The sequence below is a fragment of the Pseudopipra pipra genome, chromosome 1, assembly GCF_036250125.1.
Source record: "Pseudopipra pipra isolate bDixPip1 chromosome 1, bDixPip1.hap1, whole genome shotgun sequence".
Taxonomy (NCBI): Eukaryota; Metazoa; Chordata; class Aves; order Passeriformes; family Pipridae; genus Pseudopipra; species Pseudopipra pipra.
In genome coordinates, this window is record NC_087549.1 from 77,766,294 (window position 1) to 77,792,690 (window position 26,397).

General features: G+C 34.9%; 1 protein-coding gene across 13 annotated transcripts in view; it reads right to left on the reverse strand.

Annotated features, from left to right (window-relative positions):
• Positions 1-26,397, reverse strand: part of CDH18 (cadherin 18) — a 501,066-nt gene that overhangs the window by 192,967 nt on the left and 281,702 nt on the right. For 10 of the 13 annotated variants that reach the window (XR_010432152.1, XM_064662041.1, XM_064661985.1 and 7 more), the window contains one exon: positions 1,608-1,739. The exons of the other annotated variants lie outside the window; for them this stretch is intronic. The gene's annotated coding sequence lies outside the window, so the exon portion shown is untranslated. The remainder of the gene's footprint in view (positions 1-1,607; positions 1,740-26,397) is intronic. 13 annotated transcript variants of the gene reach the window in all.

Consider the following 26,397-nt stretch of genomic DNA (forward strand, 5'->3'; position numbering starts at 1 on the left):
TAACACTGTTCAGCAGGAGTTCTCAGCAGTAATGCCAATAAAGAAGCACAAACGAGTAATTTCTTTATCAGCTTTTTTACAAATTTTCATATATCATGAACACTTGCTGCTGTTTGCTGTGTTCCTGTTAGTTTCCTTCCACATTATGTCTAGGGAGGGGAAAAAATTATAGATGGGTGATCTCACCATGCAATACATCTGGACTCAGTCAAATGTTACCGTTCAGTTATTCTATGGAGATCTTTGTATAAAACAGTTTAAAGTACAGGTTGTTATAGAATATTAACACATAACAAAAGACCTTGTACAGTGAAATGTAAGAGGCCACCAAGTGTGCTTTATAAATTATCTTACAAAACCTTCTGAGCAAGTGTAATTTGAGGTTTAAGACAAGCGGAGAGAGTATAAGCTTGACTGCATAGATATAAATCAACTCAATGAGTGAGGAATAGATAATTTGATGCAAGGCTGGTGCAACAAGGATAACTGCAACACCTCTCATTTTAGCCTAAAAATATTTTAGACTGCATAGTCTAGTCTGTTTTGAATCTTATAGACTAGAGTGCTAGTACTTGAATTTTACCGTAACTTGGCTTTAGTTGAGTTTTATTAGTGGCAACTGGATAACAAGGCAGCTCTTACCTAAGTGTGTTTAAAATCTATACACTGGATCCTGGAACAGCCTAAAAAGAACCCCCGGAACCAGATTTCTTTGCCTTTTTGAGGGTGCATTGGAGGATGGATACATGAAGTTGATACCTCAGGGCCAATGGAAGCAGGAGCATCTCCTGGTGACTGGTGATGACCTTGAGGGATCTCTGGGACACAGTAAGATTTTCAGGTACACATTTAAACCTCTAGCACTATAGGAGTTTAACCATGATGGATTTTGCACTGAGGTTTGACGTTTGGATGTTTTATAGTAAATACCAGAATTATAAATGGCAGTAATTATTTGAATAAGCTGCAAATATTATTTTTTTACTTTAATCTCTACTTTTCTTAAAACAAGATTTATTTCAAAGAATTCAGGAAAAGGTAAATGAAGACTTTTTAATGGACATAGTTAAAACTGCCTTTCTAAACTTTTTTCAATCCGAAGTGCATAATTGTTCTGTTGAGATAAGTGTTCCTACAAAAATGTTCACCTGATATCCAACAATTAAATATCATCTTTTTTTGTCCACATAGTAGGAAAAAAATATTTTTTTAAAAAGGTTACATAAGGTAAAGCTAAAAAATGCTTTCCTGTTTACTAGAAAAGAACATCTGCAAGGATAATTAACTCACAACAGTAACTAACAGGGATAGTTTACTAAACACAATTAGTCATTAATGAGGTTATGTTCTCTGAGTCCTGCTTTAATTGTTTGTCGTATTATTTTACAGTTTGATTTTCCATCAAACTCTGATTTCCACTCATCGTTCAGTGTTTTCCACACAGTTCTAAAACCACATGAAAAATAAAGATCTGCAAGAAAGATGGTTCAGTGACTTGACATGGTGTTCTTCAATGACCGTTAGACATAGGAACCCCTAATAATTAATGTACACATTAAAAAAAAATAAGAAAAAGAAAAAAGAAAGAAAATAATAAAAACACTAACCTGAAAAAAGTACTCATTTAGCTTTATATTGTCTAGCAATGCACAGTTCTTCTGTTGATTTGTAAGTTAACAGGCAGAGGCTGTTACTTCTCTTCAGAGTATTTTAACTCCATCAGCAGTTTACCCGCAAGCCTGAACAAAATAGAACACACAGAGCTTGTTCCAGCTTCTCTCACAGTGGAGGTGGGTCTTTCCATAAAGATCACCAAAAATTATCATATATTCTATGTTAAAACTCAGGGTTTAGCCTTATAGCTTAAGAGAGTTAAACAAATTTAATCTAAATTTCCCCCACAAGGCTTCCCTATTTCTATCAGAAATGTAATTCTCTCTGATCCAGAAAACCATTCCTTTCCCCCAGTTTACATCCCTTTCAGAGCCAGACATATCCATCTTTCAGCATAACTCAAAGATAATTGCTCGAATTGTATAGCCAGATTTTTGCATCTGAGACTGAAACTGCTCGGCAAAAGAATTTCACATTCTTCTTACAAAAGTCAGAGAGGCTACTATTTTACGCAGGAGGAAACTGACTCTAGCTCAATAAGAAAATCACCTGCCAAGTTCAAAATGCTCCCAACAACTGAGTAATGCCTCCCCACCCCCCGCGTTCCCCCACCCCGATGATTACTGCAGAGTAGTTGAGTCAATCAATCAAGTTTAGTATTTGTGAAATAACCACTTTGTAAGAAGTTATTAAGGGATTCTCAGGTACACCACACCCTGACTGTCATGTCTGAAAGTCATTTGCTTACAAATGCTTTAAGCAAAACAGTGCAAACTGAAAACTGAAGAATACGTAAGAATAAAACTGTAAAAAATAATTATCACGTGCTCCATAATGTTAGAATAGCCCTTTAATATGTATAATTATAAGACTATTTCTTGTTTCATCTATGTTTAAATTATATTCATCCCACGGAGGGCATGTTCGAAGAAAATTTCCATTCGCTCATGGAACTAAGTTTCATTGGCTTCAAACTATTTATTTCCTCTCCACTGTATCATTACTTTTATGTAACTGTCAACTGAATATGCTCAAATATGTAATTTTAGGCTGTTTTATAAAGAAATCTGTGAATAGGACATCTTCTCAACAGATTTTTTTTGAATGACAGCTAATGGGAAGTAAAATTATAGTTACACTCTGATCCTCTGTCCTGCAGCAAAGTCTTACAATAAATCCCACGGAAGGGTCACCTCCTTCAGTCCATCTCTAGGTAGAAAACAACATCACAGCTATCAACATGTTCTCGGCTATAATTTTGACAGTTTTGCCAGTCAAGCCTCTGAGGTTTATCAAGATGCTATTGAAGTTGCAGTTAACAACACATAAAAATTTATGTCTCCATTACTTCAGTACCAAGAATTATCAATAAATTTCTGTAAAAACTCTCTTTTAGTCATCATAAATAATGTTCCTACTCCTTTATTGACACAATGTAAGTATGTATGGTTGCTCATGCACTTCACACATAGCAAAAGAAAGTAAGCTTAATTTGCATAACAGTGAAGGGCTGGAGACCAAATAGAGTATAATCAGAATTCTTGTCAAATTAACAGCATTGGAATATTTTGTCCAGATGAGAGTACATTTCTCAATTCAACGGACTAAAAAAAAAAAAAGGAAACCAGACCAACAAAAAAAATCCTCAACCCCTCCTTTAAAATCCAAGTCAGCCTTAAATTTCCACTGGGAGTTTATGTATTTATATTCTTAGATATTCAGATTATTTCTACTAAGAGCATAATATGCTTCTACTACTAGAAATATTAATCACTAAGAATGCTTACTGCAAATTTGTTTTCAAGATAACCAGGAATATTTTTGTGGGGTAATTTCTTTCCATTTAAATAGTGCAGTGAAATGACAAAGTGATATTAAAGTCCTGGCTCTAATTCCAATAAAGTAATAAATATTTTTAATAAAAATGTGGAAAATAGTTTTCACTGAATTTTGTTCTTATGTAACGAAAATATTTGTCCTACGAAAAGCTCTACGGATCTTTTAGCAACTGTGTGAAAAATCAAAATATGATCACAAACCCAGCACTGTACGATCAGTCTTCCTTCCATTTCTTTGTGGATCCATCATAAATAATGAAAAGTTGATTTTTTTGACAGTAGAGTTCAATTCAAATAAAGTCGGAAGCATCTACAATGCTTATATGTGACACTTCTGAATACTTTTCTGGAAGTCATAAGGGAAAACTCAGGAGAACCAAACAAGAGCTTTCTCATATACCTTTTGTCATTTCTGCCAGAAATTAACTGACAATGTCACATTTCTGAGTTCCTACCTAGTTTCTCAGAAATACAGGAAAGGTGTACATTCAAACAATAAAGGAAACTTTAAGATTAAAGGTTAAGTACTATAAATATTTATTTTATACTCAAGCCTCCTTGTTTTGGTTTGCTTTTAATGACTTATCTTATTTTAAGCAGTGATTATAGAACAGTAGAATTACTTAGTTTGGCTAGGACCTCTGCTCAAAGCAAGGACAAGGAGATCAGGTTATTCAGGGACTTGTCCAGTCCAGTTTAGTATATCTTCAAGGTGGAGATTACACTCCATACTGGAAATCCTGTTGCAGTATTTGACTGTCATTATATTCATGTTCTTCTGACCAGAATTTCTCATTTATCACCCCGTACCCATTGAATTTTGCCATACTGTCATGCACCACTAAGAATCCATTTCCATCTTCTCTGTGCTCTCTCATTAAGTGGCTGAAGAGAGCACTAAGATCTCCCTGTAGCCTTATCTTTTTAAGGCTAAAGAAACTCAGCTCTCTTAACCTCTCCTCAATCATCAAGTGCTCCAATCCCCTGAACATCTCAGTAGCTCCTCATGGAGTTCACTCCAAGATATCAAAGACATCAGTGTCTTTTATGTCATGGGGTACTCAAACTGGACACAATACTCCAGATGCTGTCTCATAAGTGCTTAATAGTGGGGGAAAATTACTTCCCTTAGCCTGCTGGCTTCTTTCTTGCTAATATTCTGCAGAATGCAGTTGGCTTTCCTTGCATGGCTTTCTTTACCAAGACCTGCCCATGACCTCTGCAAAGATGCTTCCTATCCTGCTGGCACTAAGCCCATGCTGCTGCATGGTGAATTATTCCAAGCTAGACACAAAACTTAGCATTTGCCTTTGTTGAAATTCATGAGGTTTCTGTCAGCTTGACCTTTTCCACGTCCTTTGTCATTAGATCCTCTGTCCCACTGAGCAATGGGCCCAGTTTCCCTAGTCTGCCTTTTGCTGCATGTACTCACAAAAGCTAATCTTATTTCTTTTACAGTTCTTGATCCAACTGAGCTACAGCTTTCTAACCTTACCTCTACATGCTTAGACAATGCCTCTGTAGGAAATAACCAGGAAGCTCATCTCAGCTTCTATCTTCTGTGTACATTCTGGTTTTGCTTATCTTGTCAAGATTCTGATGTTCACCCCTTATGGTCTTCTGCAATAGCTATGTGGCTATCTGCATACTGGCATAGACCACTCTAACTGATGAGGTTGTCCTTGAAGGTTAACCAGCTCACCTGGGCCCTCTTTTTCTCCATGTCAGACTCCTACAGGATGCCACAAAGATCCCTGAACAAGACAGTTTTTTCTCCTCAAGTCTATGTGTTTCTATTTTTCTCCTCAAGTCCATGTCTTGGTCATTTTTTTTTCCAGAATTTTAAACTCTACAGTCTCGTGGTCAATGCAATTAAGTCAACTGGTGACCTTCACATCTTTAGCCAGTTTTTTTTTCTTTTTTCTGTGAATAACAGCTGTGCAGAACATCTGACCTAACTGGCTCACTGATCACATGTGTCAAGAAATTGTCTTTAACACACAACAGGCATATCTTGGTTTGCTTGCACTCTGCCATGTTATGTTGCCCTTCTAGCAGATACTAAGATTTCCCATGATTTTCCTGGTCATGAGACTTCCTTAAGCTGGTTCGAGAATTCATCTACTTACTTCTTTTGGGCATGCAATTTGTAGCAGATGCCTTCCACTACGTAACTCAGGCTGGTCCGTCCCATGATCATTACTGATGGCTCTTTACTGGCTTGTCAACTGCACCAAGACAAAGCTCTTTGCAACTGAGCCACTCCTTTGCCCAGAAGATTACAGTGACTGCTAACATAAAACGTCATAATGCTCATTCTTTATGAAAAGAACTATTCCTACGCTAATTAACTTGCCCACAACTCAAAGACTTTTCTATCTTCCAAAGCACTTTTGCAATTCAAGCAATTCATTTTAATCCTACAACTCTATGGGAACAGTAACCTCAGGTACTGGGGGGTTTCACTCTTTACTTTGAGATATTTTGCATACAATGTGACAGTTAACATTTTACTCAGAGGGCTGATAGGGTTACACACAACTGACACATTTATATCTGCTTCTACATATGACTAAAAGATCTGTGTTTTACAGAAACACTCATTTCATCTAAATCGGTTTGTTAAATCCTTCCATCACTTACTTAAATCAATGGGCTTTTAAAAACTTATTATATCACTTTATTTGCATTTGTTCACTTACTCCTGTCAAGTGTCATATACATGGTCAGCTATAGAAATTAATAAGAATAGGGGGTTATAGTTTTTTGGAGTGGTTTCTGTTTGTTTTTTGGTTTGTTTTTTTTTTTAATAAAATATTTTTCAATTTCTATATAATTGGGATGACAACTTTGGATTTATATAAAGCAGGTGAAGAAATAATGTACAATATAATGAGCAATAAATAAATGTCCCACTGTATCTTTATACTGTCTCATACACATCATGTGTAGACAACATTCTCCTGTAAGAAGTGCACATACATTTTTTCCAACTTATCTTTTATGCCCTTTTGCACATTAACTAAAAAGTAATGATGTCTTTTATCACAAAAACATGCCTTATCAAGACAGTGACTTTTGTTTTGATGCCTCAAATTTTTGTAATTCTTACAGAAGCTTAATACCGATAACCCTGAGCACTAAATTTATCAGAAGTCAATTTGGGGAAAAAAAAAAAAGACTTTTCATTTGGTTTTTGAGTCTGCAGTATAATATGAAACAATGAAATGATGTTTTAGATCTTTTTTGCATGCTAAAGGAAGAAGAATCCTCATGATTTTCTTTTTAAATATAAACTGGAATTTTGAAATAAATTGCCTGGTGTCAGAAACTGCAGCTTAAGAAAGAACGCATAAAAGGGGGAAAAAGTATTTATGGAGTGCTGTTCTCTCACAGACTTTAAGGAGGAGCTGACTAGCTTACCAACCAAATGATTTTTCAAAAAAACATCTTTTAAAATAGAAGTAAGAGGAACTGATTGGCAGTATGGAAAAAGGCCACGAAAGAGAAAAAATGTTTATATGAAGTGTATAAACACATCAGTTCCACCGTTCTTCAATTGCCCCATATTTATTTTCTGTTCATTCAACTGTATAGGCTGCAACATACAATCTCAGTCCTTCCTATTTGCTTATATTTTGCCTTGGACAACAAAGCACCCCTGTATATGGATCTGCAACCTGCTGCCATACAAATAATTTGTGGACTGGACTTTGCAACTAAAGTTAGTGAGTATGGCCACAGTTTTAACCCGTTTGGAACAGACAAGTTCACTCTGCATTTTAAATACATAATAGATGATCTCCATTAAATCTTCCAAGGGATTCTCCAGCACCTTCAGGAGCATTGTGGGTGGATAAGAAGGATGAAGATCACAGCTGAGAAAGCTGGATTGTTTCAGTGGAAAGTGTGAACTAGGGAGAGAAGGATCACTACAAGTTAGATTGAAGAAAGCTGGCACTGTAGCCAAGAATAAAAGAAAAATTGCTTTGCATGTTCATCAGTGCATTTTTTTACTGTATCTGCCAAAGACACAGCCATAAAGAAAACAGCTCAATCATTTTATTGAGAGTCCATAGATCATCCCGTCTGTTTATAATGAACATAACTTGTGTGACTTTAAATGTACAGTAGAAAGCAGTGTGCAATAGCAAGCTCACAGGAGGATATAAAATTATCTCACACATACATTCCTTGATGAAGTATATTTATTTTTCAAATAAGGAGGAAGGTCCCCAAATGTGAGATGCAAAATACAACAACCATGCAGAGAGATCAAGTTATGAAGGCTCGGGCATCTGTGCATTTGCTTCTTTGGATTCACCCTCAATTACGAAATAAAAATTAACAATTTATTGTACCTATAAAAGAATACAAGTTCTCATTCACTAAACCAGCATGAACTTCTTTGTGGTTTGCTTTTTTCTTTTTTTAAAAGATGTAATGAAGGCATCAAAAGAAAATGTAAAAATACTGATTTTTAGATCTCATATTCACAGAAACACGCAAAAATAAATAAAGACAAATTACATTTTCCCTGCTTAGAAAAGCTCCACAGGGAAAAGACTTGGGCATGATCACAGCTGTATCAGTTAGAAAATTTTTGCTTGTCCACAAGGTTCACCATTAAGGGCAAGTTTAGGTACAACAGAGCTCAAGTGTTCTTTAAGAACAGCTGAAGTTCATAATCTGCTGCTGTCCTAATTCCAGAAACAAGATATATGTCTCTAAAACAACAAAATTCTTTCAAGAGGTAAAAAAATCCATTTTTTTCTACTTTAAACTTTTTCCCCCCAGACTGTACCCTGTAACAGAAAAAAATATTTATTTTGTCATCATGATATCTCTTTATGACCTGTCTACGTAACAGCAAAGCAAATAATCATGCTGCAAGACAACACTGGAGAATACAGCGGCACAATAGATTTCTGTTCATCTATTAAACCCAGCTCACAAAATTGAGCTCAAGACATTCTCCTTCAGATATCCCATCCCCTCTCTGCAGCTTTTCTTATGTGCATTTAGCATATATGCCTTTAATTTGTGTGACAGCTGCAGTGAAATGAGGTTATTAGAGAAATATCCTCAAATGTGATGCTACTGATTGAGGGAAAAGAGTGGGTTTTTTGCTTATTTGGACGAAGTAAGGTATCGTGCATGTGTGTAATAATTCATCAAACTTGTAAAACATAGATATAAACAACTATTGTTTGAATTAGAGCTGATTACTTAAATAGGCATAAAGAGTCCTTCAGATTTGGCTGCACAGAACAGAGAACATTGGATTAATCAAAAATTGGAATCTCTCTACAAACAGCAGCACCTGTCTCCTGGCCGTATATACACATAAACATAGAAGACATTGAACTGGAAAAAGGTCACATGAGAAGGAAAGAGGATACATTTTTTTAACAAACCACTTATATCTAAATATGCACAAATTTCTATCCATCTATATGTATAGATGATATATTCTACATCAATTTTAATTAGGTTTTGGCTTCAGATTGTATTTATATTCCTGCATATAAAATGCTTTTCTATGCCCTAGAGTATTATCCTCAGTGGTTTTCTCTGACTTTTTCCACTCAAATAGAGCAGACAATGCAGGAACACTCTGTATTTAAGATGGAGGGCTTGGTTACTGGTTAAGAATCTCAGCTAGATTTCAAAACAAAATGAAGTTACATTAAAATATTTACTTTTTCCAGTCAGTTCTGATAAAGTGATTCAGTTGGGACTGCAGCAGTGTGTAATCTACAGTGAACCCTGCTGCAGCTTTCACATCAGAAGATTCGGGACAGGGAAGGTTCCTTCTGTTTCCTACAGGGGTCAGGTCTTTAAAGCAGAACCCTGGATTAAAAGTGGTTCCTTCCACTGAGATCCACTTCATGTCATTAAAAACCTGTTCTTTGTTACTAATTTCAGGAAGCTGAATGAGTAACACAGTCTTAACCAGCTTCAGCAGTGACCCTTTCTATGAGAGTGTAGGAATCATTAATTCAAAGGCAGCATGTTCTACGCAGTCTGAGGCACACAGTCCATACTAAGTGCAGGGAAGACTTTTCCCATGTTTCTTCTTTTCTCTCCATTACACAAAACAATACCAGCTGTTTTCACATTAGTTTGAAATTTAAAGGCCTTTGAAATACTATTATTATTATAAGTCCACTACTTTTTTCCTTGAGTTTTTGTTCTGGTTTGGTTGGGTTTGGGTTTCTTTCTCATGACTTAATATTTTAAGAGAATCAAAAACTTAGGATCCTTTTCATACAAGTATAAATCAAGGTCTTCTCCTCAAGCCATTAAAAAAAAACTTTCATGTGTTAAATGTAAATGAAGTAAATAATTCAAGCATAGGATCAGTAAATAGCTTACACTGGCCTTATGACAAATGGATAGGTGTTAACCACATCCTATAAAAACATCTCTTATGACTTTGTATGTTGAAGGGTTTGGGTTTTTTGATTTTCACTTCTTTAAATACCAAATCTAAAGTACAATAAAATAATCTTGTAGGAAGCAACTAATCCTTTGGTTTTCTCTGTTCACAAATATGCATTACATTTTGCCTATAGTTATGTAAATAGCAGCACAGGAAGAATGGAAAATATGGTAATAAATAAGGGTCTATGAGACTCGGGCTCCTACAAGAGATCAATAAGCCTCTTCATGCTTCAGTATCACAGAATCACAGAATAGGTAAGTTTGAAAGAGATCACAGTGGATCATCTGGTCCAACCTCTGCTCAAGGAGAGTCATCCTAGAGCACATGGCACAGGACTGTGTTCAAACAGTTCTTGAATATCTCCATCATTTCCATAGTGTCTTGGATGCAGTTGTGGAACTGCAAACTCTGGACAATCAATTAAGTCAAAATAGTTTAAATAGAATTACTGTGATGGAACTCCCAAAAGAAACAAGCATCTCTTTACTGAAGAGGAAGAGCAGTCACAGAGAAGCCGAGGTAACAGCTGGGGGTTTGGTGGCTGCAATACAGGGGAAAAAAGACTTTTTGGGACAGTTAGTTTACAGGGTATGTGTATGCCTAAGCATTATGATTAGTGTGATTTAGGAAGGATCTTCTGTCATCTTTTTTATGTGCAAAAAATCTCCCAAGGCACTCAAGATATTTCTATGAATATTATAATAAATATGTTATAAAAGAGAAAAAATGAATTAATTTGAATTTTATGAGTTGGTGGAGAAAACCAGGAGCAAATGCTTGTCACGCTTTAATCAGTTTGATTTCTGTGATTGACTTCAATAACATTAGGTTTACATCCCTGTTTCCTGCAAGATTTTGTTTTTTTTTTTCCTCTCAAACAAATTCTGAAGAAATAGCTCACAGCTTTTAAATAAATGGAGCATAAAACACACGTCAGAACAAAATAAGTGACTTGGTTCATAAACTCTGATTCATCAGAGAAAAAAAGGCATGCAGATAAAGAGGACTCCCAAACTTGTGCCAATGACTGTCAAAGAAAACTTTTTTTGAAATTCAGAAAATATACTGTAACTGCAAATAGCCATTGAAGTCCTACATATTTCTTGGCTATAACAAGGACAGTTTTTGAGATTTTGCACAGGTAAAATCCCTGCTTTCTCTTTCAGTCATGCCCACACCTCCAAGGGGACTGAGGAGGGGATAGGGATCGGAGGGAGGGAAGACAAGGGTAAAACTCCATATCTGCAAAAAAAATCATGTGTTATACGGTTCCTCAAGGGTCTAGGGTAAAGGCAGCTGTGCCTGTGATGCCAGCAATCATGGCTGACTGCCTGTTGGTGCCAGAAAATTTGGAAACTACTCTTGGTTGACAGAGGAAAAGGAGCCATTTTACAAGTAAAACTCAAAACACAACATAGCCAAAGGTTCTCTGCTTGTTAACTAAAAAGGCAATCTGCCTAGATGTTTTATGCTATAATAGGTCCTGCAACAGCTTTATCACACTATGTCTGATTTAAAAAAAAAAGAAAAAAATGTTCAATTAAGCTAACTCTAAGGAGCTCAGAGCAATTGCATGAAATTGAGCTGAGCAGATGGAATTTCAGTTCTTGGCTGAATAAAATATTTTAATTCAGCTGTCCTGTCATCTGCAAATATTAGTCTATAATATTTACTCTTGTGGTTCCCTGAATTGAAAAGAACTTAAAATATAACTCTGCAGTATGCATAGAATTTTTGCACACACAAACATCATCTAACAATAATTTGTGATTTTTTTACTGTATTTTACCTTCTCTTTCACTCTTATCTGCCTTGAAATATTTCTGATTCAATTCAAATTATAAGGACATATAAAATCCAGAAGTGAAGCTCAAAGCACTGCTACATAAAACAGAGAACATACCTACCTTACAAGATAATAAACTGTTTCAGTTTTCAAACCCACCCTTTCAATTGTCTTAATCCTTACTTCTACTTCAACACTATTCTAAAATTAAAGAATACTATTTTTAGAAGGAATGAAAAAAAAAGAAAATCTAAGGAATGCACATGCTTATATCATTGGTGGTTTTATCTTTCCAGTATGTTCATCTTTGCAATATTTACTAAGAATAAAAAAAAGATTTTAGCACTGAGTCTTTACGAAGGCAGAGTTTAAAACAATTTGGTTTCCATACCTGTGAAACTCTGTAAAATTAAGGGGTTTTAGTTTCCTCTTCATTTGTCCTGGATTCTCAATTTTTTCATGCTAATATTTTTTTTCCTATGTAATTATTAAGTATTCACATGGAATGCCACCAAGCTGAAAAATTTTTAAATAGGCTAGTAATTTTGAAGGCTGCTATACTAGCAATGAAATAAATTTTATTCCATTCTATGTTTCAAGATGTTGAGCATAAGCAGCTTAAATAACCACAAAGAGTCATTGCCAAAGAAAAGTCATGAGCAGGACCCTATGTATTTTGTCAAGGATAAGAAAAGAAAATTACTCCAGAGAATGGATTCTAAGTCACAAAACTCCTTCTGTTTTCTACTCACATAGCCAGTGGCTGAAACAGGTTAGAATGTTTTTGCTGTAGAATGCTTAAATTCCATAGAAAATCACTGTTGCATACATCTACATTATAAAAACGAACATGTTATCTTTTTATTTTAAAATATTTTTGTCCAAAATATTTGAAAATCTATTTTATTCATCATATTCTACGAAAAAAAAATCAATCACTTAACAATTTCAATTATTTGAAACTACATTTTCCAGAAGTATTCAATTTGTTCTAAAACAATCTTTTCCCAAGTTTTGATCATCAAAAGTCATGAAATTGCAGAGTACAGCATTGAAAAAAGATAATAAAAAGAAGAAATCAGCAATATTAAATAACAACCAAAAAATATCTCATTGTCTATAAGATTTCAAATCTCTTATGCTGGGAAGGGTCTTCTTTATTGAAGTCTTGTAATACCTAGTAGTCCTTTTGTTACAGACTAGAAGCAGGGTTATATTTATTTTTTCAGTGATGTACAAGAAAGCACATTATTTTTCAAAATAAATAGTTGCTTTCTGTTAGACCATTGAAAGTCAGAGAAGAGAACAAAGGCTGTATAATAATTCAAGGTGGGAAATGCATACTCCATTGTAGAAAAAATTATTGCTACAAAGTAAAGCTCTTATTATTAAGAGATGAATAATCAAAGGAAAATAAAAGACAATCACCTACTTAGTTGTTTGTATGTGGGCAAACATTTTACTAACATATATAAACTTAGAAAAAGAAATGTTCAAGCATTTTTTTCCTATCGGAACTGAGATGTAACATTGTAAGAATGTTTCTAATCATACTACTTCTCTGCTAAGAGATAAAATTGGCTTCCATAAAAAATTGATGCAGGTGTAGTTTTCAGAGAGGTTATAAGAAAACATCTGCTTTTTACACATTTGACTCTAACATTAATGTTAAGCACCTCTGCTATAGCTTGGGATTTTGATAGTAATCAGAGCATCCCATCAGCAGCCACACTGCTCAGTGCTCCAAAATAAGTGGCCAAGCTGGAGAAATGCCAGAATCTTAAGGTATCTGTTTTCTATCTTCACAATTACTGACTAGGCATGCATTGAATACTTAAAAGAAAGAAAATGTTCTTAGACTGATTCTTAGTATAAAAAAAATCATCCTATCAAATAATCTTCTTGGCTGACATTGTGAAATGTGTGATCTGGCACAAGGTATAGCTCTAGCTCTGCTTAAATGAATGCATCAACTCCCACAATGTTGTAGGGAAGGAATTATAATATTCTGTGATGGCTCTGAAGATAAAGTGTGTCAGTGTCACCATGAATTGTTTCACACATAAGATGCAGAAAAGAACAAGCCATTTGTTCAAAGTACTCAGTTAACTGCAGCACAAAAACACTCTCAAAAATATAACAGATTATTTAGTATATCTATTGAGGAAGCAAATCAATTTCACTACTGTGATACATTTCACATTTTCTCAAATAGCAATTTTATAAGGCATTATGCCTCTTCCCACTCACCCGTTCTGATTTGAAGGGAAACATGTTTGCACAAAACCATGCACTTCCTATGATATACTAAAAGTCATAGTAAATAATTGACTCAGCTATGGACAAAAATGTGTTGCTCTATAAAGACTTCACTTACTGTACTAAATGCATACCCAAATTGTAACTTTGTTTAAGTTTGAGAAAAGATGCAGAGCTAGATGCTAGCATAACTCTTTACAAATAAATATATCTATTAAAAAACCCCAAATAACAACAAACCAAACACAAAAAAACCCCAACAAACCAAAACAAAAAACCCAAACAAAACCTAAACAACAACAACAACAAAAGCAAATTTTGGGGTATTTGCTGCAGGCTGTGAATATATTATAAGGATGAGCAGTCCTTATAGAAGCCTGAGACAATGTGGTAAAAGTGATAATGACAAGCTATCCTTTCATATTTATGAATTGGTGTGATATATAACATTTAAAAATAAATTCACACAGAAAAAATATGGCCTTCTTGTGATCTATTCTTCACTTAAAAATTTCTACTGACACTACAAGACACATCTTGTAGATTCCATTTTTGACAGTGTTAGCTTGGCTACTCTGTCTTTCAGTAGAATATTAGTAAATTCATGATGGGGCTTTTCAAAATTAGATAGGAGTGTTACATACTCAGGCAGAGGAACTGATGATCTTAAGAATGCAGCTAAAATACTTCTTGCACTTGTCCTTGTTTTGTTGTGTTTGGTAATATGTTTCAGGTAATCCAGGGCTAGTACCATAAACTCTCCCTCGAACCCTCTTTTCCCTAACCTTCAGAATGAAGCACAATAACTCCTCATACAAGTAGGAACAATTTTTTCTTTCTACAATGCTGATAGTACTACAAGAAGTAGTTTGGAAATATATCTGTTTTGAAACACAAATAAAATGTTTCACTTTATTTATATTTATGCATTGTATAGGAAAAGGTGTTTGACCTTTCTTTCAAGTTAAACCTCATGAGTTGCAATTGCGTATCTCAAAGTAGACATACTGCAGTTTAACATTTGTTTTTATTGCTTGCCATGACAATCAAGTGGAAGGTTCATTACATAGTCTGTTCTGTTTGTTATTTTTTCTACTTTAATAAGAAAATTGGTTATCAATCACAATCATTCTGCAAGCTATTTTTCTTTCACATTGTTCCAATTAATGGCTGACAGAGAGAGCTTTCCTATTTCCTTATTTCAATATGTCTCATCTACTTGTGTTGGAAAACATAGATGGAATATCCAGGACTATTCCTAAACTTCTTTGTCAGAATACTAATTATTGTCATGTCCGAGAAACAAATATCAAACAAGCCTAATACTTACACATATGCTATCATATTCACTTGCTAAATTAGAAGTTTCTATTTACCCCATTTTCTTTACCCATTAGAACTTCAAGGTAGCTCTCACTAATCTGTCTTTACCATAGTGTGGAACTACAAATCCAGCATCCATTTCTCACTTCCTGTAAAGGAATCAACAACTTCTACTCAATCTCGTAAAGTACATCTATAGGTTTTTTAATAATGGCAAAGAGAAAAATATGGAGCTTTATAATGCTTTCAAAAGATAGATAGAAAGAAACAGTCCAAGAATTGCATAAATGACTTTGTTTTCTGAAGAACAAGGCTCATAAGAGCTATGATGGCTACAGATACATATATGACTTCTTGAGCAAGTGAAGTTACTTAAAACTTCTTTCCTGTAACACCTTGTAGTACATTGCAAATGTGCAGGGTACACAAGAGAGTAGTTTAAATAACAGGAGTTAAACTTTGTGAGGTATTAAGTTCAGCACTGCAGGATCCAGATAGTATTTTGCAAGTAGATTCAAGAAAAAAAATATTTTGATTCATGAGAGCTGGATATTATTCTGAAAGATTGGGAAACCACACATACACAAAAATCCCAAACGGGTTATCATGCTGTGTGGTTTATACACATATATACATATGAAAAGCACAGTCATGAAAACTTTTGTTGCAGGGACCCTAACAAAGCAAACCTAAAATATAATTTACATCAGCCTGTGTTCTTTCCTGAGACATAGAATACGAGGATTGAAAACACAGCAAGTTTATTATACTTAAATAATTTTCAAATGCCTTAAATGCATCTGTTAAACACATCAGCAAAGTGATAATTTAACATTCATGATCATTTTTAACACTTGGGCACAATTCTAGACCAGAGAGAAAAGGATCTCCCTTCTAGTGGAGAAACCTGAGAAACCTGAACTGCAAAGGTACAGAACCAGTCTTCAGCTGTGCTTCAAGCTGATTTGGACTAACTTTTTGTGCTTAAGTAGGGACCATCCCTACATAGGAAAACTCAGAGAAATCTGTCCCTCATTCCTGCAGTGCTGTTACTGCCCTAAGAGCAGACATGTAAGACAGGAGTGAATGATTTGGTTACTGAGATCAAACACCTTCTACTGCAGAATACACTCTATCATCTTTATTCATGTGGTATCTCCAAATTTGCAAGCCCAGAGTACCTTTTAGATCAGGGAACTAAATAGGAAAATCATAACTTATTAAAACATTCTTCCTCTCATCAAGCAGGCTAAATAGATAATGCAGTGAATACCTGCATTCTTCCTTCTATGCTTGGTATATCAGCAAGTAACTTTACAGAGAACAGCAGAGAAAATAAGCTGAATTATCTGAGCTGGAATAAATTACTTGCTCCATATACCAAAAGAAGGGCAGGTGCTCTTTTTAGAGCAGCGTGCTCTGGCAAAAGCTCACTAAGTCAGTCAGCCTCTACTGAGACAGACTGAAAATTTCAGTTGTAATGTACCTACCACCAAGAATTCTGTTTATCTTATACTCTCCAAACACTTGTATCATGTTTTTCAAGGCTTTTTAATGTAAATCAACTCCTAAGGAGCCAGAACCACAGCCAGAAAAAATCTATAACTATACGGGCAGCAATAGATTTACACAGTCACCAGCTCAGTATTTGTAAATCAAAGTTGTAATAAAAGGCTTAAAAATGGATTTGAACGTATCACTATTGCTACTTCTGTAGCAAAAAGTAAAATATGGAGCAATACAGAGACTTGCTGAGTAAATATGGAAAAACAAGTTCCTAAGGTAAGCCTGATAGAAAATGAATATATTCTGTCCAATGCTTTCTACATAGAACTCATTGTTCCCTCTATAGCAGATGATCCCAATTGCAGAGGCTATTCCATCTTGTACAGTGCAGTAATCTCTTAATGCATAATGAGTAGCATTGACAATAGGCAATAGACAAAAAGTTATGAATTTCAATGTCTTTATCCACCTATTTATCTCACAGAAAAGCCGAAAAATTTCACTGTTTATATTCAGGGGAAAAAATAAAGATACTCTGCTTGAACAATATTCTTACAAGGGGTCTGGTGGTTTTGGTTTGACAGTAAGATCAACATGAGTCAACAACATTCACGAACAGCCAAAAAGGTCAACTGTATCCTGGAGAGCACTAAGCACAGTATAGCCAACCAGCTGAAAAAAGTGGTTGTCCTGCTCTACTCTGGCTGGTGTGACATCTCCCGGAGTACTGTGCACAGTTCAGGGCTCCACAATATCAGAAGCATATAAAAATATGAGAATCTGCTCAAAGGAAGGCAACAAAGATGGTGAAAGGTCTAGAGGGCATTATTTGTGACACTAGGTGTACTCTTCTTACAGAGAGAGAGAGAGAGTGAGGCATGCCCTCTTTGCTGCTTACAACCTCCCCATGAGGGAGAATGGAGTGGGAGTTGCTGATCTCTTCTCTCTGGTGTCTGGTGACAGGATGCAAGGGAATGGCTTAAAACTGTATCAGGGGATGTTCAGATTGGATATTAGGAAAAAGTTCTTCACTGAGATAGTGGTTAAGCACTGGAACAAACTTCCCAAGGGAAGCAGTCATGGCATGTCAGTGTTCAAGAAACATTTGGGACCAAGCTCTTAGATATATGGTTTAAGTTTTAGGCTGCCCTGTGTGGAGTCAGGATTTGGACTTGATGATCCTCATGGGTCTCTTCCAACTCAGGATATTCTATGATTCTGTGAAATATAATGGTTTAAAAAACTTATATTTCCTTCTCTAAAATGCCTCATGCAACTGATAAAATTTTGTACTCTCAAGACCTTAGATTGTTTTTTTCCAGACACATTTTTACTAAATACTTTTGGAAAAAGTACTATTTAACATGAGTAAGAAGCAAGATATTTTCATGTGGCAATAGCTTTTTATTTATGTAGTAATAACATCTTAATTATTTATACAAACCTCCTGAATAACCAATGCTGATACATTTGAATAGAATGGATGACTCAAAAATTGCTGTTGAAACAATATTCTCAGATGCTAAAATGTTTTTACCAGATGATTCTTTTGTTTATTTACCAAATAATACAGTTCAAGGTTTGAAAAGAGAGCAGACAGTTTTTCCGTTTCCATTGAGACTGAAGTGATATCATTATGCAAACATATAGTCAAGATACTCCATTAACATTTTAATGAAAAGCAACTCCCAAAATGTAGAAGTAAAATATATGATCACAAGGATACTTTCCATCCAAGATTTCTGCTTCCTTGAAAACACAGACAACTTATGACCAAAGAAAGAAGTAATTGTTGTCAAGCACAGTAAAATTCAGAATGAAAAAGTTTCCAGGTATTTAACATACAAAATAAGCATCATGTTCATCTTCTGGCATAGAGCAAATGCTAACTTATTGAAACTAGTTACAGCAGAATCGTCACCAATGGGTCATTCACTGAAAAATTTAAAATTTCACCTATTTCCAAGTTATATAGTTTAAGTACAAAATAACAAATAATCATGAAAGTTTACATTAGACAGGAAACTTCAAACTCCTCCCCTAGTGAGGAAGACAAAGAAAAAAAAAACCCAAGAAAAGTAGTGTTTATCTTGTTTACATCACGTAAACGAAATGGAGTAACAATAATGGTGGAAGGGTTTTTTTAACATGTCAAAGCTATCTAGATCCTTAAGTCATGTTTTCAAAAACAAAGTAGCTTAATTACTCTAAATTATCATGTCAGAGTTTCAAATTTCTTCAAGGTTTGATACTCTTCCCTATAAAAACAAATTCGAATATATGCCTTGCAAACATTTATCCATCGAAATAATCCTAAATCAGTGTCTTTTTTAGGACAAAGTTCTAGCTCTTTGAGTCTGGTTTTCTTCTATTTTCACCAGTGCTTGTGTTCAGACATAAAATATATATATATATTCACTCTCTATGCATTCTCACACAAAATATATTCATTTTTCATCCTATATCCAGAATAAGATTGTTGTCAGAGTTTGATTCTGGTATCTGAGTCTTTCTTTACTTGTCAGTCAGTCTGTGAACCACAGTTTCATAGTGTGCAGAGTCCTCCATCTTCTGCTTAAAGATCACCTATCACTCCAGTGTTGAACAAACTACTACTTCAACTAAGTTTTTTATAATTTTGGGTCACCCACATTTGGTCTTTAGGAAGTGACTATCAGAAAAATTTTCCATTGGTATGTTTTGGTGACAGTGCTATGTGCTGAATGCTGTCGGGACATCATTAAGTAAATCTTGCCTATATAAAACCAGAATATTTACAGTTCACTGTACTGAACGACACACATTTTGTCTGTATCTAAGAAAAAAAAAATCAAAGTTTTTAAGTAATACCTCTGAATTATGAATAGTTATGAAGAGATATTTGATAGCAAACTGGTGTTTCACATGATGTAAATAATATTTCCCTAACATTTGGCATAAGGTACTAAAATTCTTATTTAAAACAGTCCATAAATTGTCATACTTCTGACACTTCCTTCTCCTGTGTCCACATTCCTGAGCATCACTCCCTTCCCCTGATAGTCAAAGATTAAAGAAATTCTACTTTTGCTCAATTTTGAGATTTTTTTCCTGCAGTTAAAGCATATTTTCTTGCTGTGTTCTAAACACTTTACATATTTAGAATTATATTTGAATTATTCGTATTTTATTTAGAATATTATTTTACTTAGGATTCTTGATTATATTTTCTAAACCTGAATGCAAATTGCATTTTTAAAAGTTTCTACATAGCAGTTTCAGATATATCTCAGTAGCAACATAAGAGAACAAGAAAATAATCAAAATAATACCCCAGAACTTTCAACAAAGTCCAATAAAAAAATAACAAAGTCTCCTTTCATATGTACTAGCATAATTCAGGAATAATTTCACCATTTTGGGGAGGCACTCTGGTATACCACTGAATAACATATAGTCCCAATATGAATAAGAAAAAAAATTCCTTGCACAATTTTTCACGGGTATATTAAAAAGATGCAAAAAAATTTAAATTATTAACTAATATACAAGATTTTAATCAAATCATATTTTTACAGCAGGAATAAAAAAAATGCATCAATAGAAGACCTTTTAATTTCCAACCATTTTAACTTTTAAGACTGTTCCTTTCTGATGCAATTAGCACCTTGTTTTGTAGCAGCCCTGGAAAGAAACACACTTCATGACACCACAAACCCAGAAATATATAGCTGTATCATAATACAGCTGAATCAAAATAACTTGAGTATTTTCTTGATTGTGGGATATTTAGTAGAAGGTGTTATCACACAGCAAGCTCTTCTCCTAGAAGCAGTACTTATTTCTGTAAAACTTATAGGAAATTTTACATCCTTGAGGCTTCTAGCCATCTGTGAAACTTGGCAAGAACTGGCCAATGGTTTAAAAAGTTGTTAGCAGTGGAGGAGGGAAGGATAACAGATACACATACAGACAGTATGTATTATTAGATTAGGTGTTAGACCATACCTGAATTAGACCATGTGTGTTAGCAATGGTTTTATTTCTTGAAACTTCTGCATGTCTGTTAAGAAATATCTCCATATGTCAATAAAAAGTAATTTTAACTAAAATACAGATTGTATCTCTTGCACATTCCAAGTGTCATTGTATGTATGTTTCCCCTCCTTACAGAAGAAGCTCAAAATAAAAACCATAAAAGGAATCTAACTGTATTAATTTATCTCAGCTCAGGTATCTACCAAACATATGAAGCATTCAGCCACATTGGCCGAATCAAAATTAAGAACAGGTCTTTTGGATTCATTCCCTTTAATGATAAAACACCCTCCTGTGTACAGCTAACTACTATCTGATCATTACATGTGCAAAGTGATCAGAATATCACCGAACACAGCAATAATCAGTGAAGACCGAGGATGACTGGTACCTAAAACACTCTGTTTCCTATCCAGTAAAGAATCTGATTACAATCTTTATTACACACAAGCTCCTTCCAAAGTGACATTCAGAAGTGGGATTATCTAGGAAATACATATTCAAGTCCAGGTTCCACTGATGGAAGAATCAATGTCTGAAATTGTATTTCAATACTGCAAAATGGTCAAACAACTGATACTACTATCTTCCTCACCTTGTTCATTAGCCAGTACAGACTCCATAAATTTTATACAGTCATGTGAGCAAACAGTACACACTATTTCAAGTTATAATTACCCACTAGATATCAGAAGTTGTTTTTCCGTTCCAGGTAATTTAATTGGTTGAATAGTGTTGTCTCCTTTCATAGTGAGGACTCACAAAAAATTTATCATAATACACTATGACAAACTCTATTGCTTTTTAATTTCTAGGACAAATGCAAGAACATAGTAGGAAGGGATTACCATTTTTCTGGTTTTCGGGAGAAACATAGAGAAATATATTGTACTTACATGGCACCATTATTACTGACAGCACTTTTTTTGTACTAAGAAAGAGATAATAAAAATAGAAAAGAAATAATTTAGAAGTTATGAAGGAATATAGGATTTTAATTATGTAAGGTGCTCCCCATAATTCAAATGTATAAAAAGTTGTACAACTGTGTGACTTGATATGCCTAACATAAACTAACATTCAGAGAGTAAGAAAAAGAGGAAGACAACTGATGCTATACAGTTAGTCATAGTCCAACAGTTCAGGTGCATAACCCCAATACAGACTTTACACAAACTGCTTTAGTCTTATAACATTTTTATGAACTATGGAAAAAAAGAAAAGTGGGGTTATAAAAGAAAAAGGTTTTTTAAAAGGTGTCAGGATATGCCTAACCTTTAAAATTTATCACTACAAAGATATGTTGGATCCCAAGATTCTGAAGGAGTTTGGGTAGCACTAGTTGTCAGGAATAGATTAAACCTTTCCCTCTCAAATGCCATTTCAACAATATTTTCTATCTACTCTCAGTGAGACAATGTTCTTTGGAATAAACTCTGTACAGGGTCATAAATAAAAACTTGCAGAAATAGCAACTATTGCAGAGCTCAGTTAATAAACAGGATATCTCTCACACTGTAAATGATTTTAAGTTTACTGTATCATTTTCCACCTCTTCAAAATGACATAATTTGCAAACTTCATCTGCTAGAGAGCCTGTGGTACATGTCTTATCATACAGCAGTATCTGTCACAATCACAAGCCTGCAGGCGAAAAAAAAAACTCTTCAGTCTGTGTGACAAATAACAGGATATTTCGTTTGAAAAATCTTTTGAAAATCACTTCCTTCCTAGATCTGATGACTCACAGGACACAAAATAAAACCCTTTTCCCAAACATAGCAGATAGAGCAAATGGAAAATAGCAGCTTTGAAAAGGTGTAAATTATTTTCATTAAGATACAATCCACTATCTCCTCCTCAATAGTAGCCTGGTACCACACAATAGCATAGACTCCACATATTGTTCAATACATACTCAGTGTCTTTCCATAACTCGCCAGTCTCTTTTCAAAGGTAACAAATGATAGGACAAGAGGAAACGGTCTCAGGTTGCATCAGGGGGTGGTTTACATTGGATATTAGGAAAAATTTTGTCACTGAAAGGGTTGTCAGACATTGGAATAGGCTGTCAAGGGAAGTGGTGGAGTCATCATCCCTGGAGGCATTTAAAAGACCCATAGACGTGACTCTCAGGGACATGGTTTAATGGTGGACTTAGCAGTGTTAGGGTAATAGTTGGACTCAATGATCTTGAAGCTTTTTTTCAGCATAAATGACACTTTGAACTTTCAAGCTTGTCTCTCAGAAGTTACACATGTACCATCCGTGACCAGAGGCAAGAAAACAAAGATTTTTTATGAAATAAAAAGAAAAATGTAAATAATTTTGCACCATCATCTCAGCTAATTCTCCCTTCCAAGTATCACAAAGATACGCAAGGCCTGTCTGATGTGGCCATCCCTTCTCTCGCACCCCCAATCCTTGCTAGATCAAAGAAAGGAAGCCTATTCCTTTCCTTTCACTTAGATTTTTCTTTCACTGCCCTGCTAAAAATGATACCATTATGGATCATGCTGAAAAATATGTTTTATTTTCTGTTACTCCTGATTCCATTAGCAGTCACTTGTTTTCCACAAGTTACACTGGGGATTAGGTCTCACTCATAAATTTTCTTTCAAACCCAGAAGAATTAAAACTTTGATTTTTTTGAGCTGTGCACTGCAATTTTGACAATAATATCAAGGCCAATTGAAAGCATCCACAAGTGGAAATGAATGAAATTTTAACTTCTAAATTGCATTTTATCTTCATAGCAGCAGAAAAGCTAATGAATGATTCAATGTGGCACACAGAAATTTAAGTTTCAAGAAGCCACTACATGCCTTTCCATAAGTCATTTTACGAAGGATATGTTGGAAGCTTTCGGAGATCTTATTAGCAGTAATGTGGCTGTTTATGTATATTGACACCATAAGCCATTCATTAGTCTCAATACTAGGACAGTGTGAGATCGAATTACCTATAAACTTACTTAGACTGAAAAATTCTGCTAGGAATTTTGTATGAATTAATTCTAAGTTGTGTATCTCACAGCTTTATAAAATAAATTATCTTATTTCTTAGTTCCACTAAAAACATATTTACTGAGTTATGGGCTCCCCAGCATGAAAAATTTAACTGATTGAGTTCAAATTACTAAATATTGATTTCTCTTGACTTTGAAAACACAGTGACATCTGTGTACAGACATTTCCATCTTTGTTATATTTAAAGTGGCCCTATTGAAAAACAGAACTCTGTAATGCTACAACCCTTTCACTGCTATGTCACTGTGTTGCCAGTAATGTCGAAGGATGTGATATTTTCTCTCCACACAACACTGATGAGGCCACACCAGGAATCCTGGGTCCAGTTCTGGGTTCTCCAGTATGAGAGCCCAGGAGAGAGTCATACATACTGGAGAGAGTCCAACAAAGGACCAAGGAGATGATGAAGAGACTGGAAAAGCTGAGAGAACTGGAACTGTTAAGCCTGGAGATGAGAATTCTCAGAGGGGATCTGAAGGAAGAGATTGAATAAAAGGCAAGAAGACTCTTCCCAGTGCTGCCTAGTGACAGGACAATGGGCAACAGGCATAAACTGAAACACAGGAAATTCCACATGAACACAAGAAAACACATCTTTACTTCAGTAACTCACTAACTCAGGTTGTCCAATGAGGTTGTAAAGCATTCATCGGTAGAAAAATTCAACACACAGCTGGTCATGTTTCTGGGCAAGCTGCTGTAGCTGAACATGCTTGAGTTGGGAGAGTAGACTGGATGAACTCAAGAGGTCCTCTCCAATCCACGTGATTCTGGACTCCCTAGTTTTCAAAGGTCTTCTACCAAATATATGTAAAGGTGTTTCTAGACAACCACATACCCAACACCAGCACATTAATCATCTCCACGCATTATATTAACAAGGGCCTATAGGTGGTATCATAGTGCAAATAATATATGAAAGACAATACTAACAGCCACAAGGTAAAAGATTAAAAAAAAAAAAGTTCATTTTTTGGTCAGTTTAGCATCCGCCTGCAGAAGTGTAGATGCAACAGTGCATGAATGCAAGTTTTTCTGCTGTTTGAGTTTTCTACTTCCTAAATGACATCTTTACAGATCTCTAAGCAATAGTGATCCAATTATTAGGAATATACAACACAGTAAAAGAGAATAGTCTTAAAATTTCTTCAGTATTATGAGAATCCAGGTGAGACTTCTCTAAGCTTTGTTGGCACGTCAGAAGTCTTTCAAGCCTCACAGACAAGGTTTTAGAAGTATACTTCTGCACAGTACTTAACTGTACCACAGATAAAGAAATCATGAACAACAGCTCCTCACTGTGAGCTCTAGGCAATTAATTAGCTCATACATTTGGAATAATTAGCCTGTTAGACATTATGGAACAGTTGCACTAAGGCTAACAGGAAAGGAATAATCATTCTGATCAGCCTGACTCTTCAGACAAACATTCCTGAGGTTAAGGAATCTGTAGATTTGAGAATCTGACTTAAAAATTTCCCTGTATTATCCCACCTCCTAGATTTCAGGTTCACACTTGCAGCTCTTCTCCTACTTCTCCAGAGGAACACCAAGGTTACATTTTTATTAGATGACTATAAAGTCTGATTTATAGTTTGGGCAGCGAGTGTAAGTGATACAACAAAAGAGGAAAATATTTCAAAAAAGTGGGTGAGCAGTGAAGATGGTGAGAATTGTGGCTAGATACGTCTGAGATATTTTGTGACAAAAAATATTTTTTAACATAAATGTCTCTGTAAATCAACATTTCCAGATATGAAATTCCTGCAGTTTTTGACATAATTTAACACTATTTTACTGTACCAATCAAAAAAAGACAAGAGGTTCAGAAGTTGAATCAAGATTCTGTGCAAATTTTTTATGATTTAACTGGATAAATCCATCCATCCCAGACATTTCTGATCATGAGCATATTCAGTGTTTTTAATTACATATTTACGAGACACGAGGGACAAAAAAAATCCATGTAATTCCTATAACTACATTTTTAAGCATGTGAATCTGTAATAAAAGCTTTATGTTTCTGTAGTTTCACTATAAAGCCACTTCAAACCTCACCAGTTTTTGTTCTTTGCTGGGGAAAAAGAATAAATCAAGTAAAACAGACAACTTAGGTTACCACTTACAGCCATACTTGTATAACTGGGCACTTGCTGAATTGTCAGAGTAGTGAAAGTTATGTGCTTGTTTTCTGTCCTTTTATGTGTGCAGAAACACTGCATCTCAAACACCATTTTGTGACAAAAACAGATAAAGAATGACATGAAATGTCAACACCTTTCCATATGGTATTTGCCAAAAAAAGATTTACTTTATATATATGAAAAATGCATCCCATATACACAGACTAGATTGTTCTTCAGTACCAGCAATCAATGGGGCTGAGAAAATCTATGCACTTTACTGCTCTGTCATCCTAATAAGTAGTAAGTAAAAAACCTTGCTGACAATATGTAAGATAATTGGACAATGAGGAGAATATAAGTTGTATTAGAAAAAGAAAGAAAATATTTATGGCATAATAAAATGAGCTGCAGAAACCAAAACGTAAACAAATGTAAAGTTGTTACCAGAGAT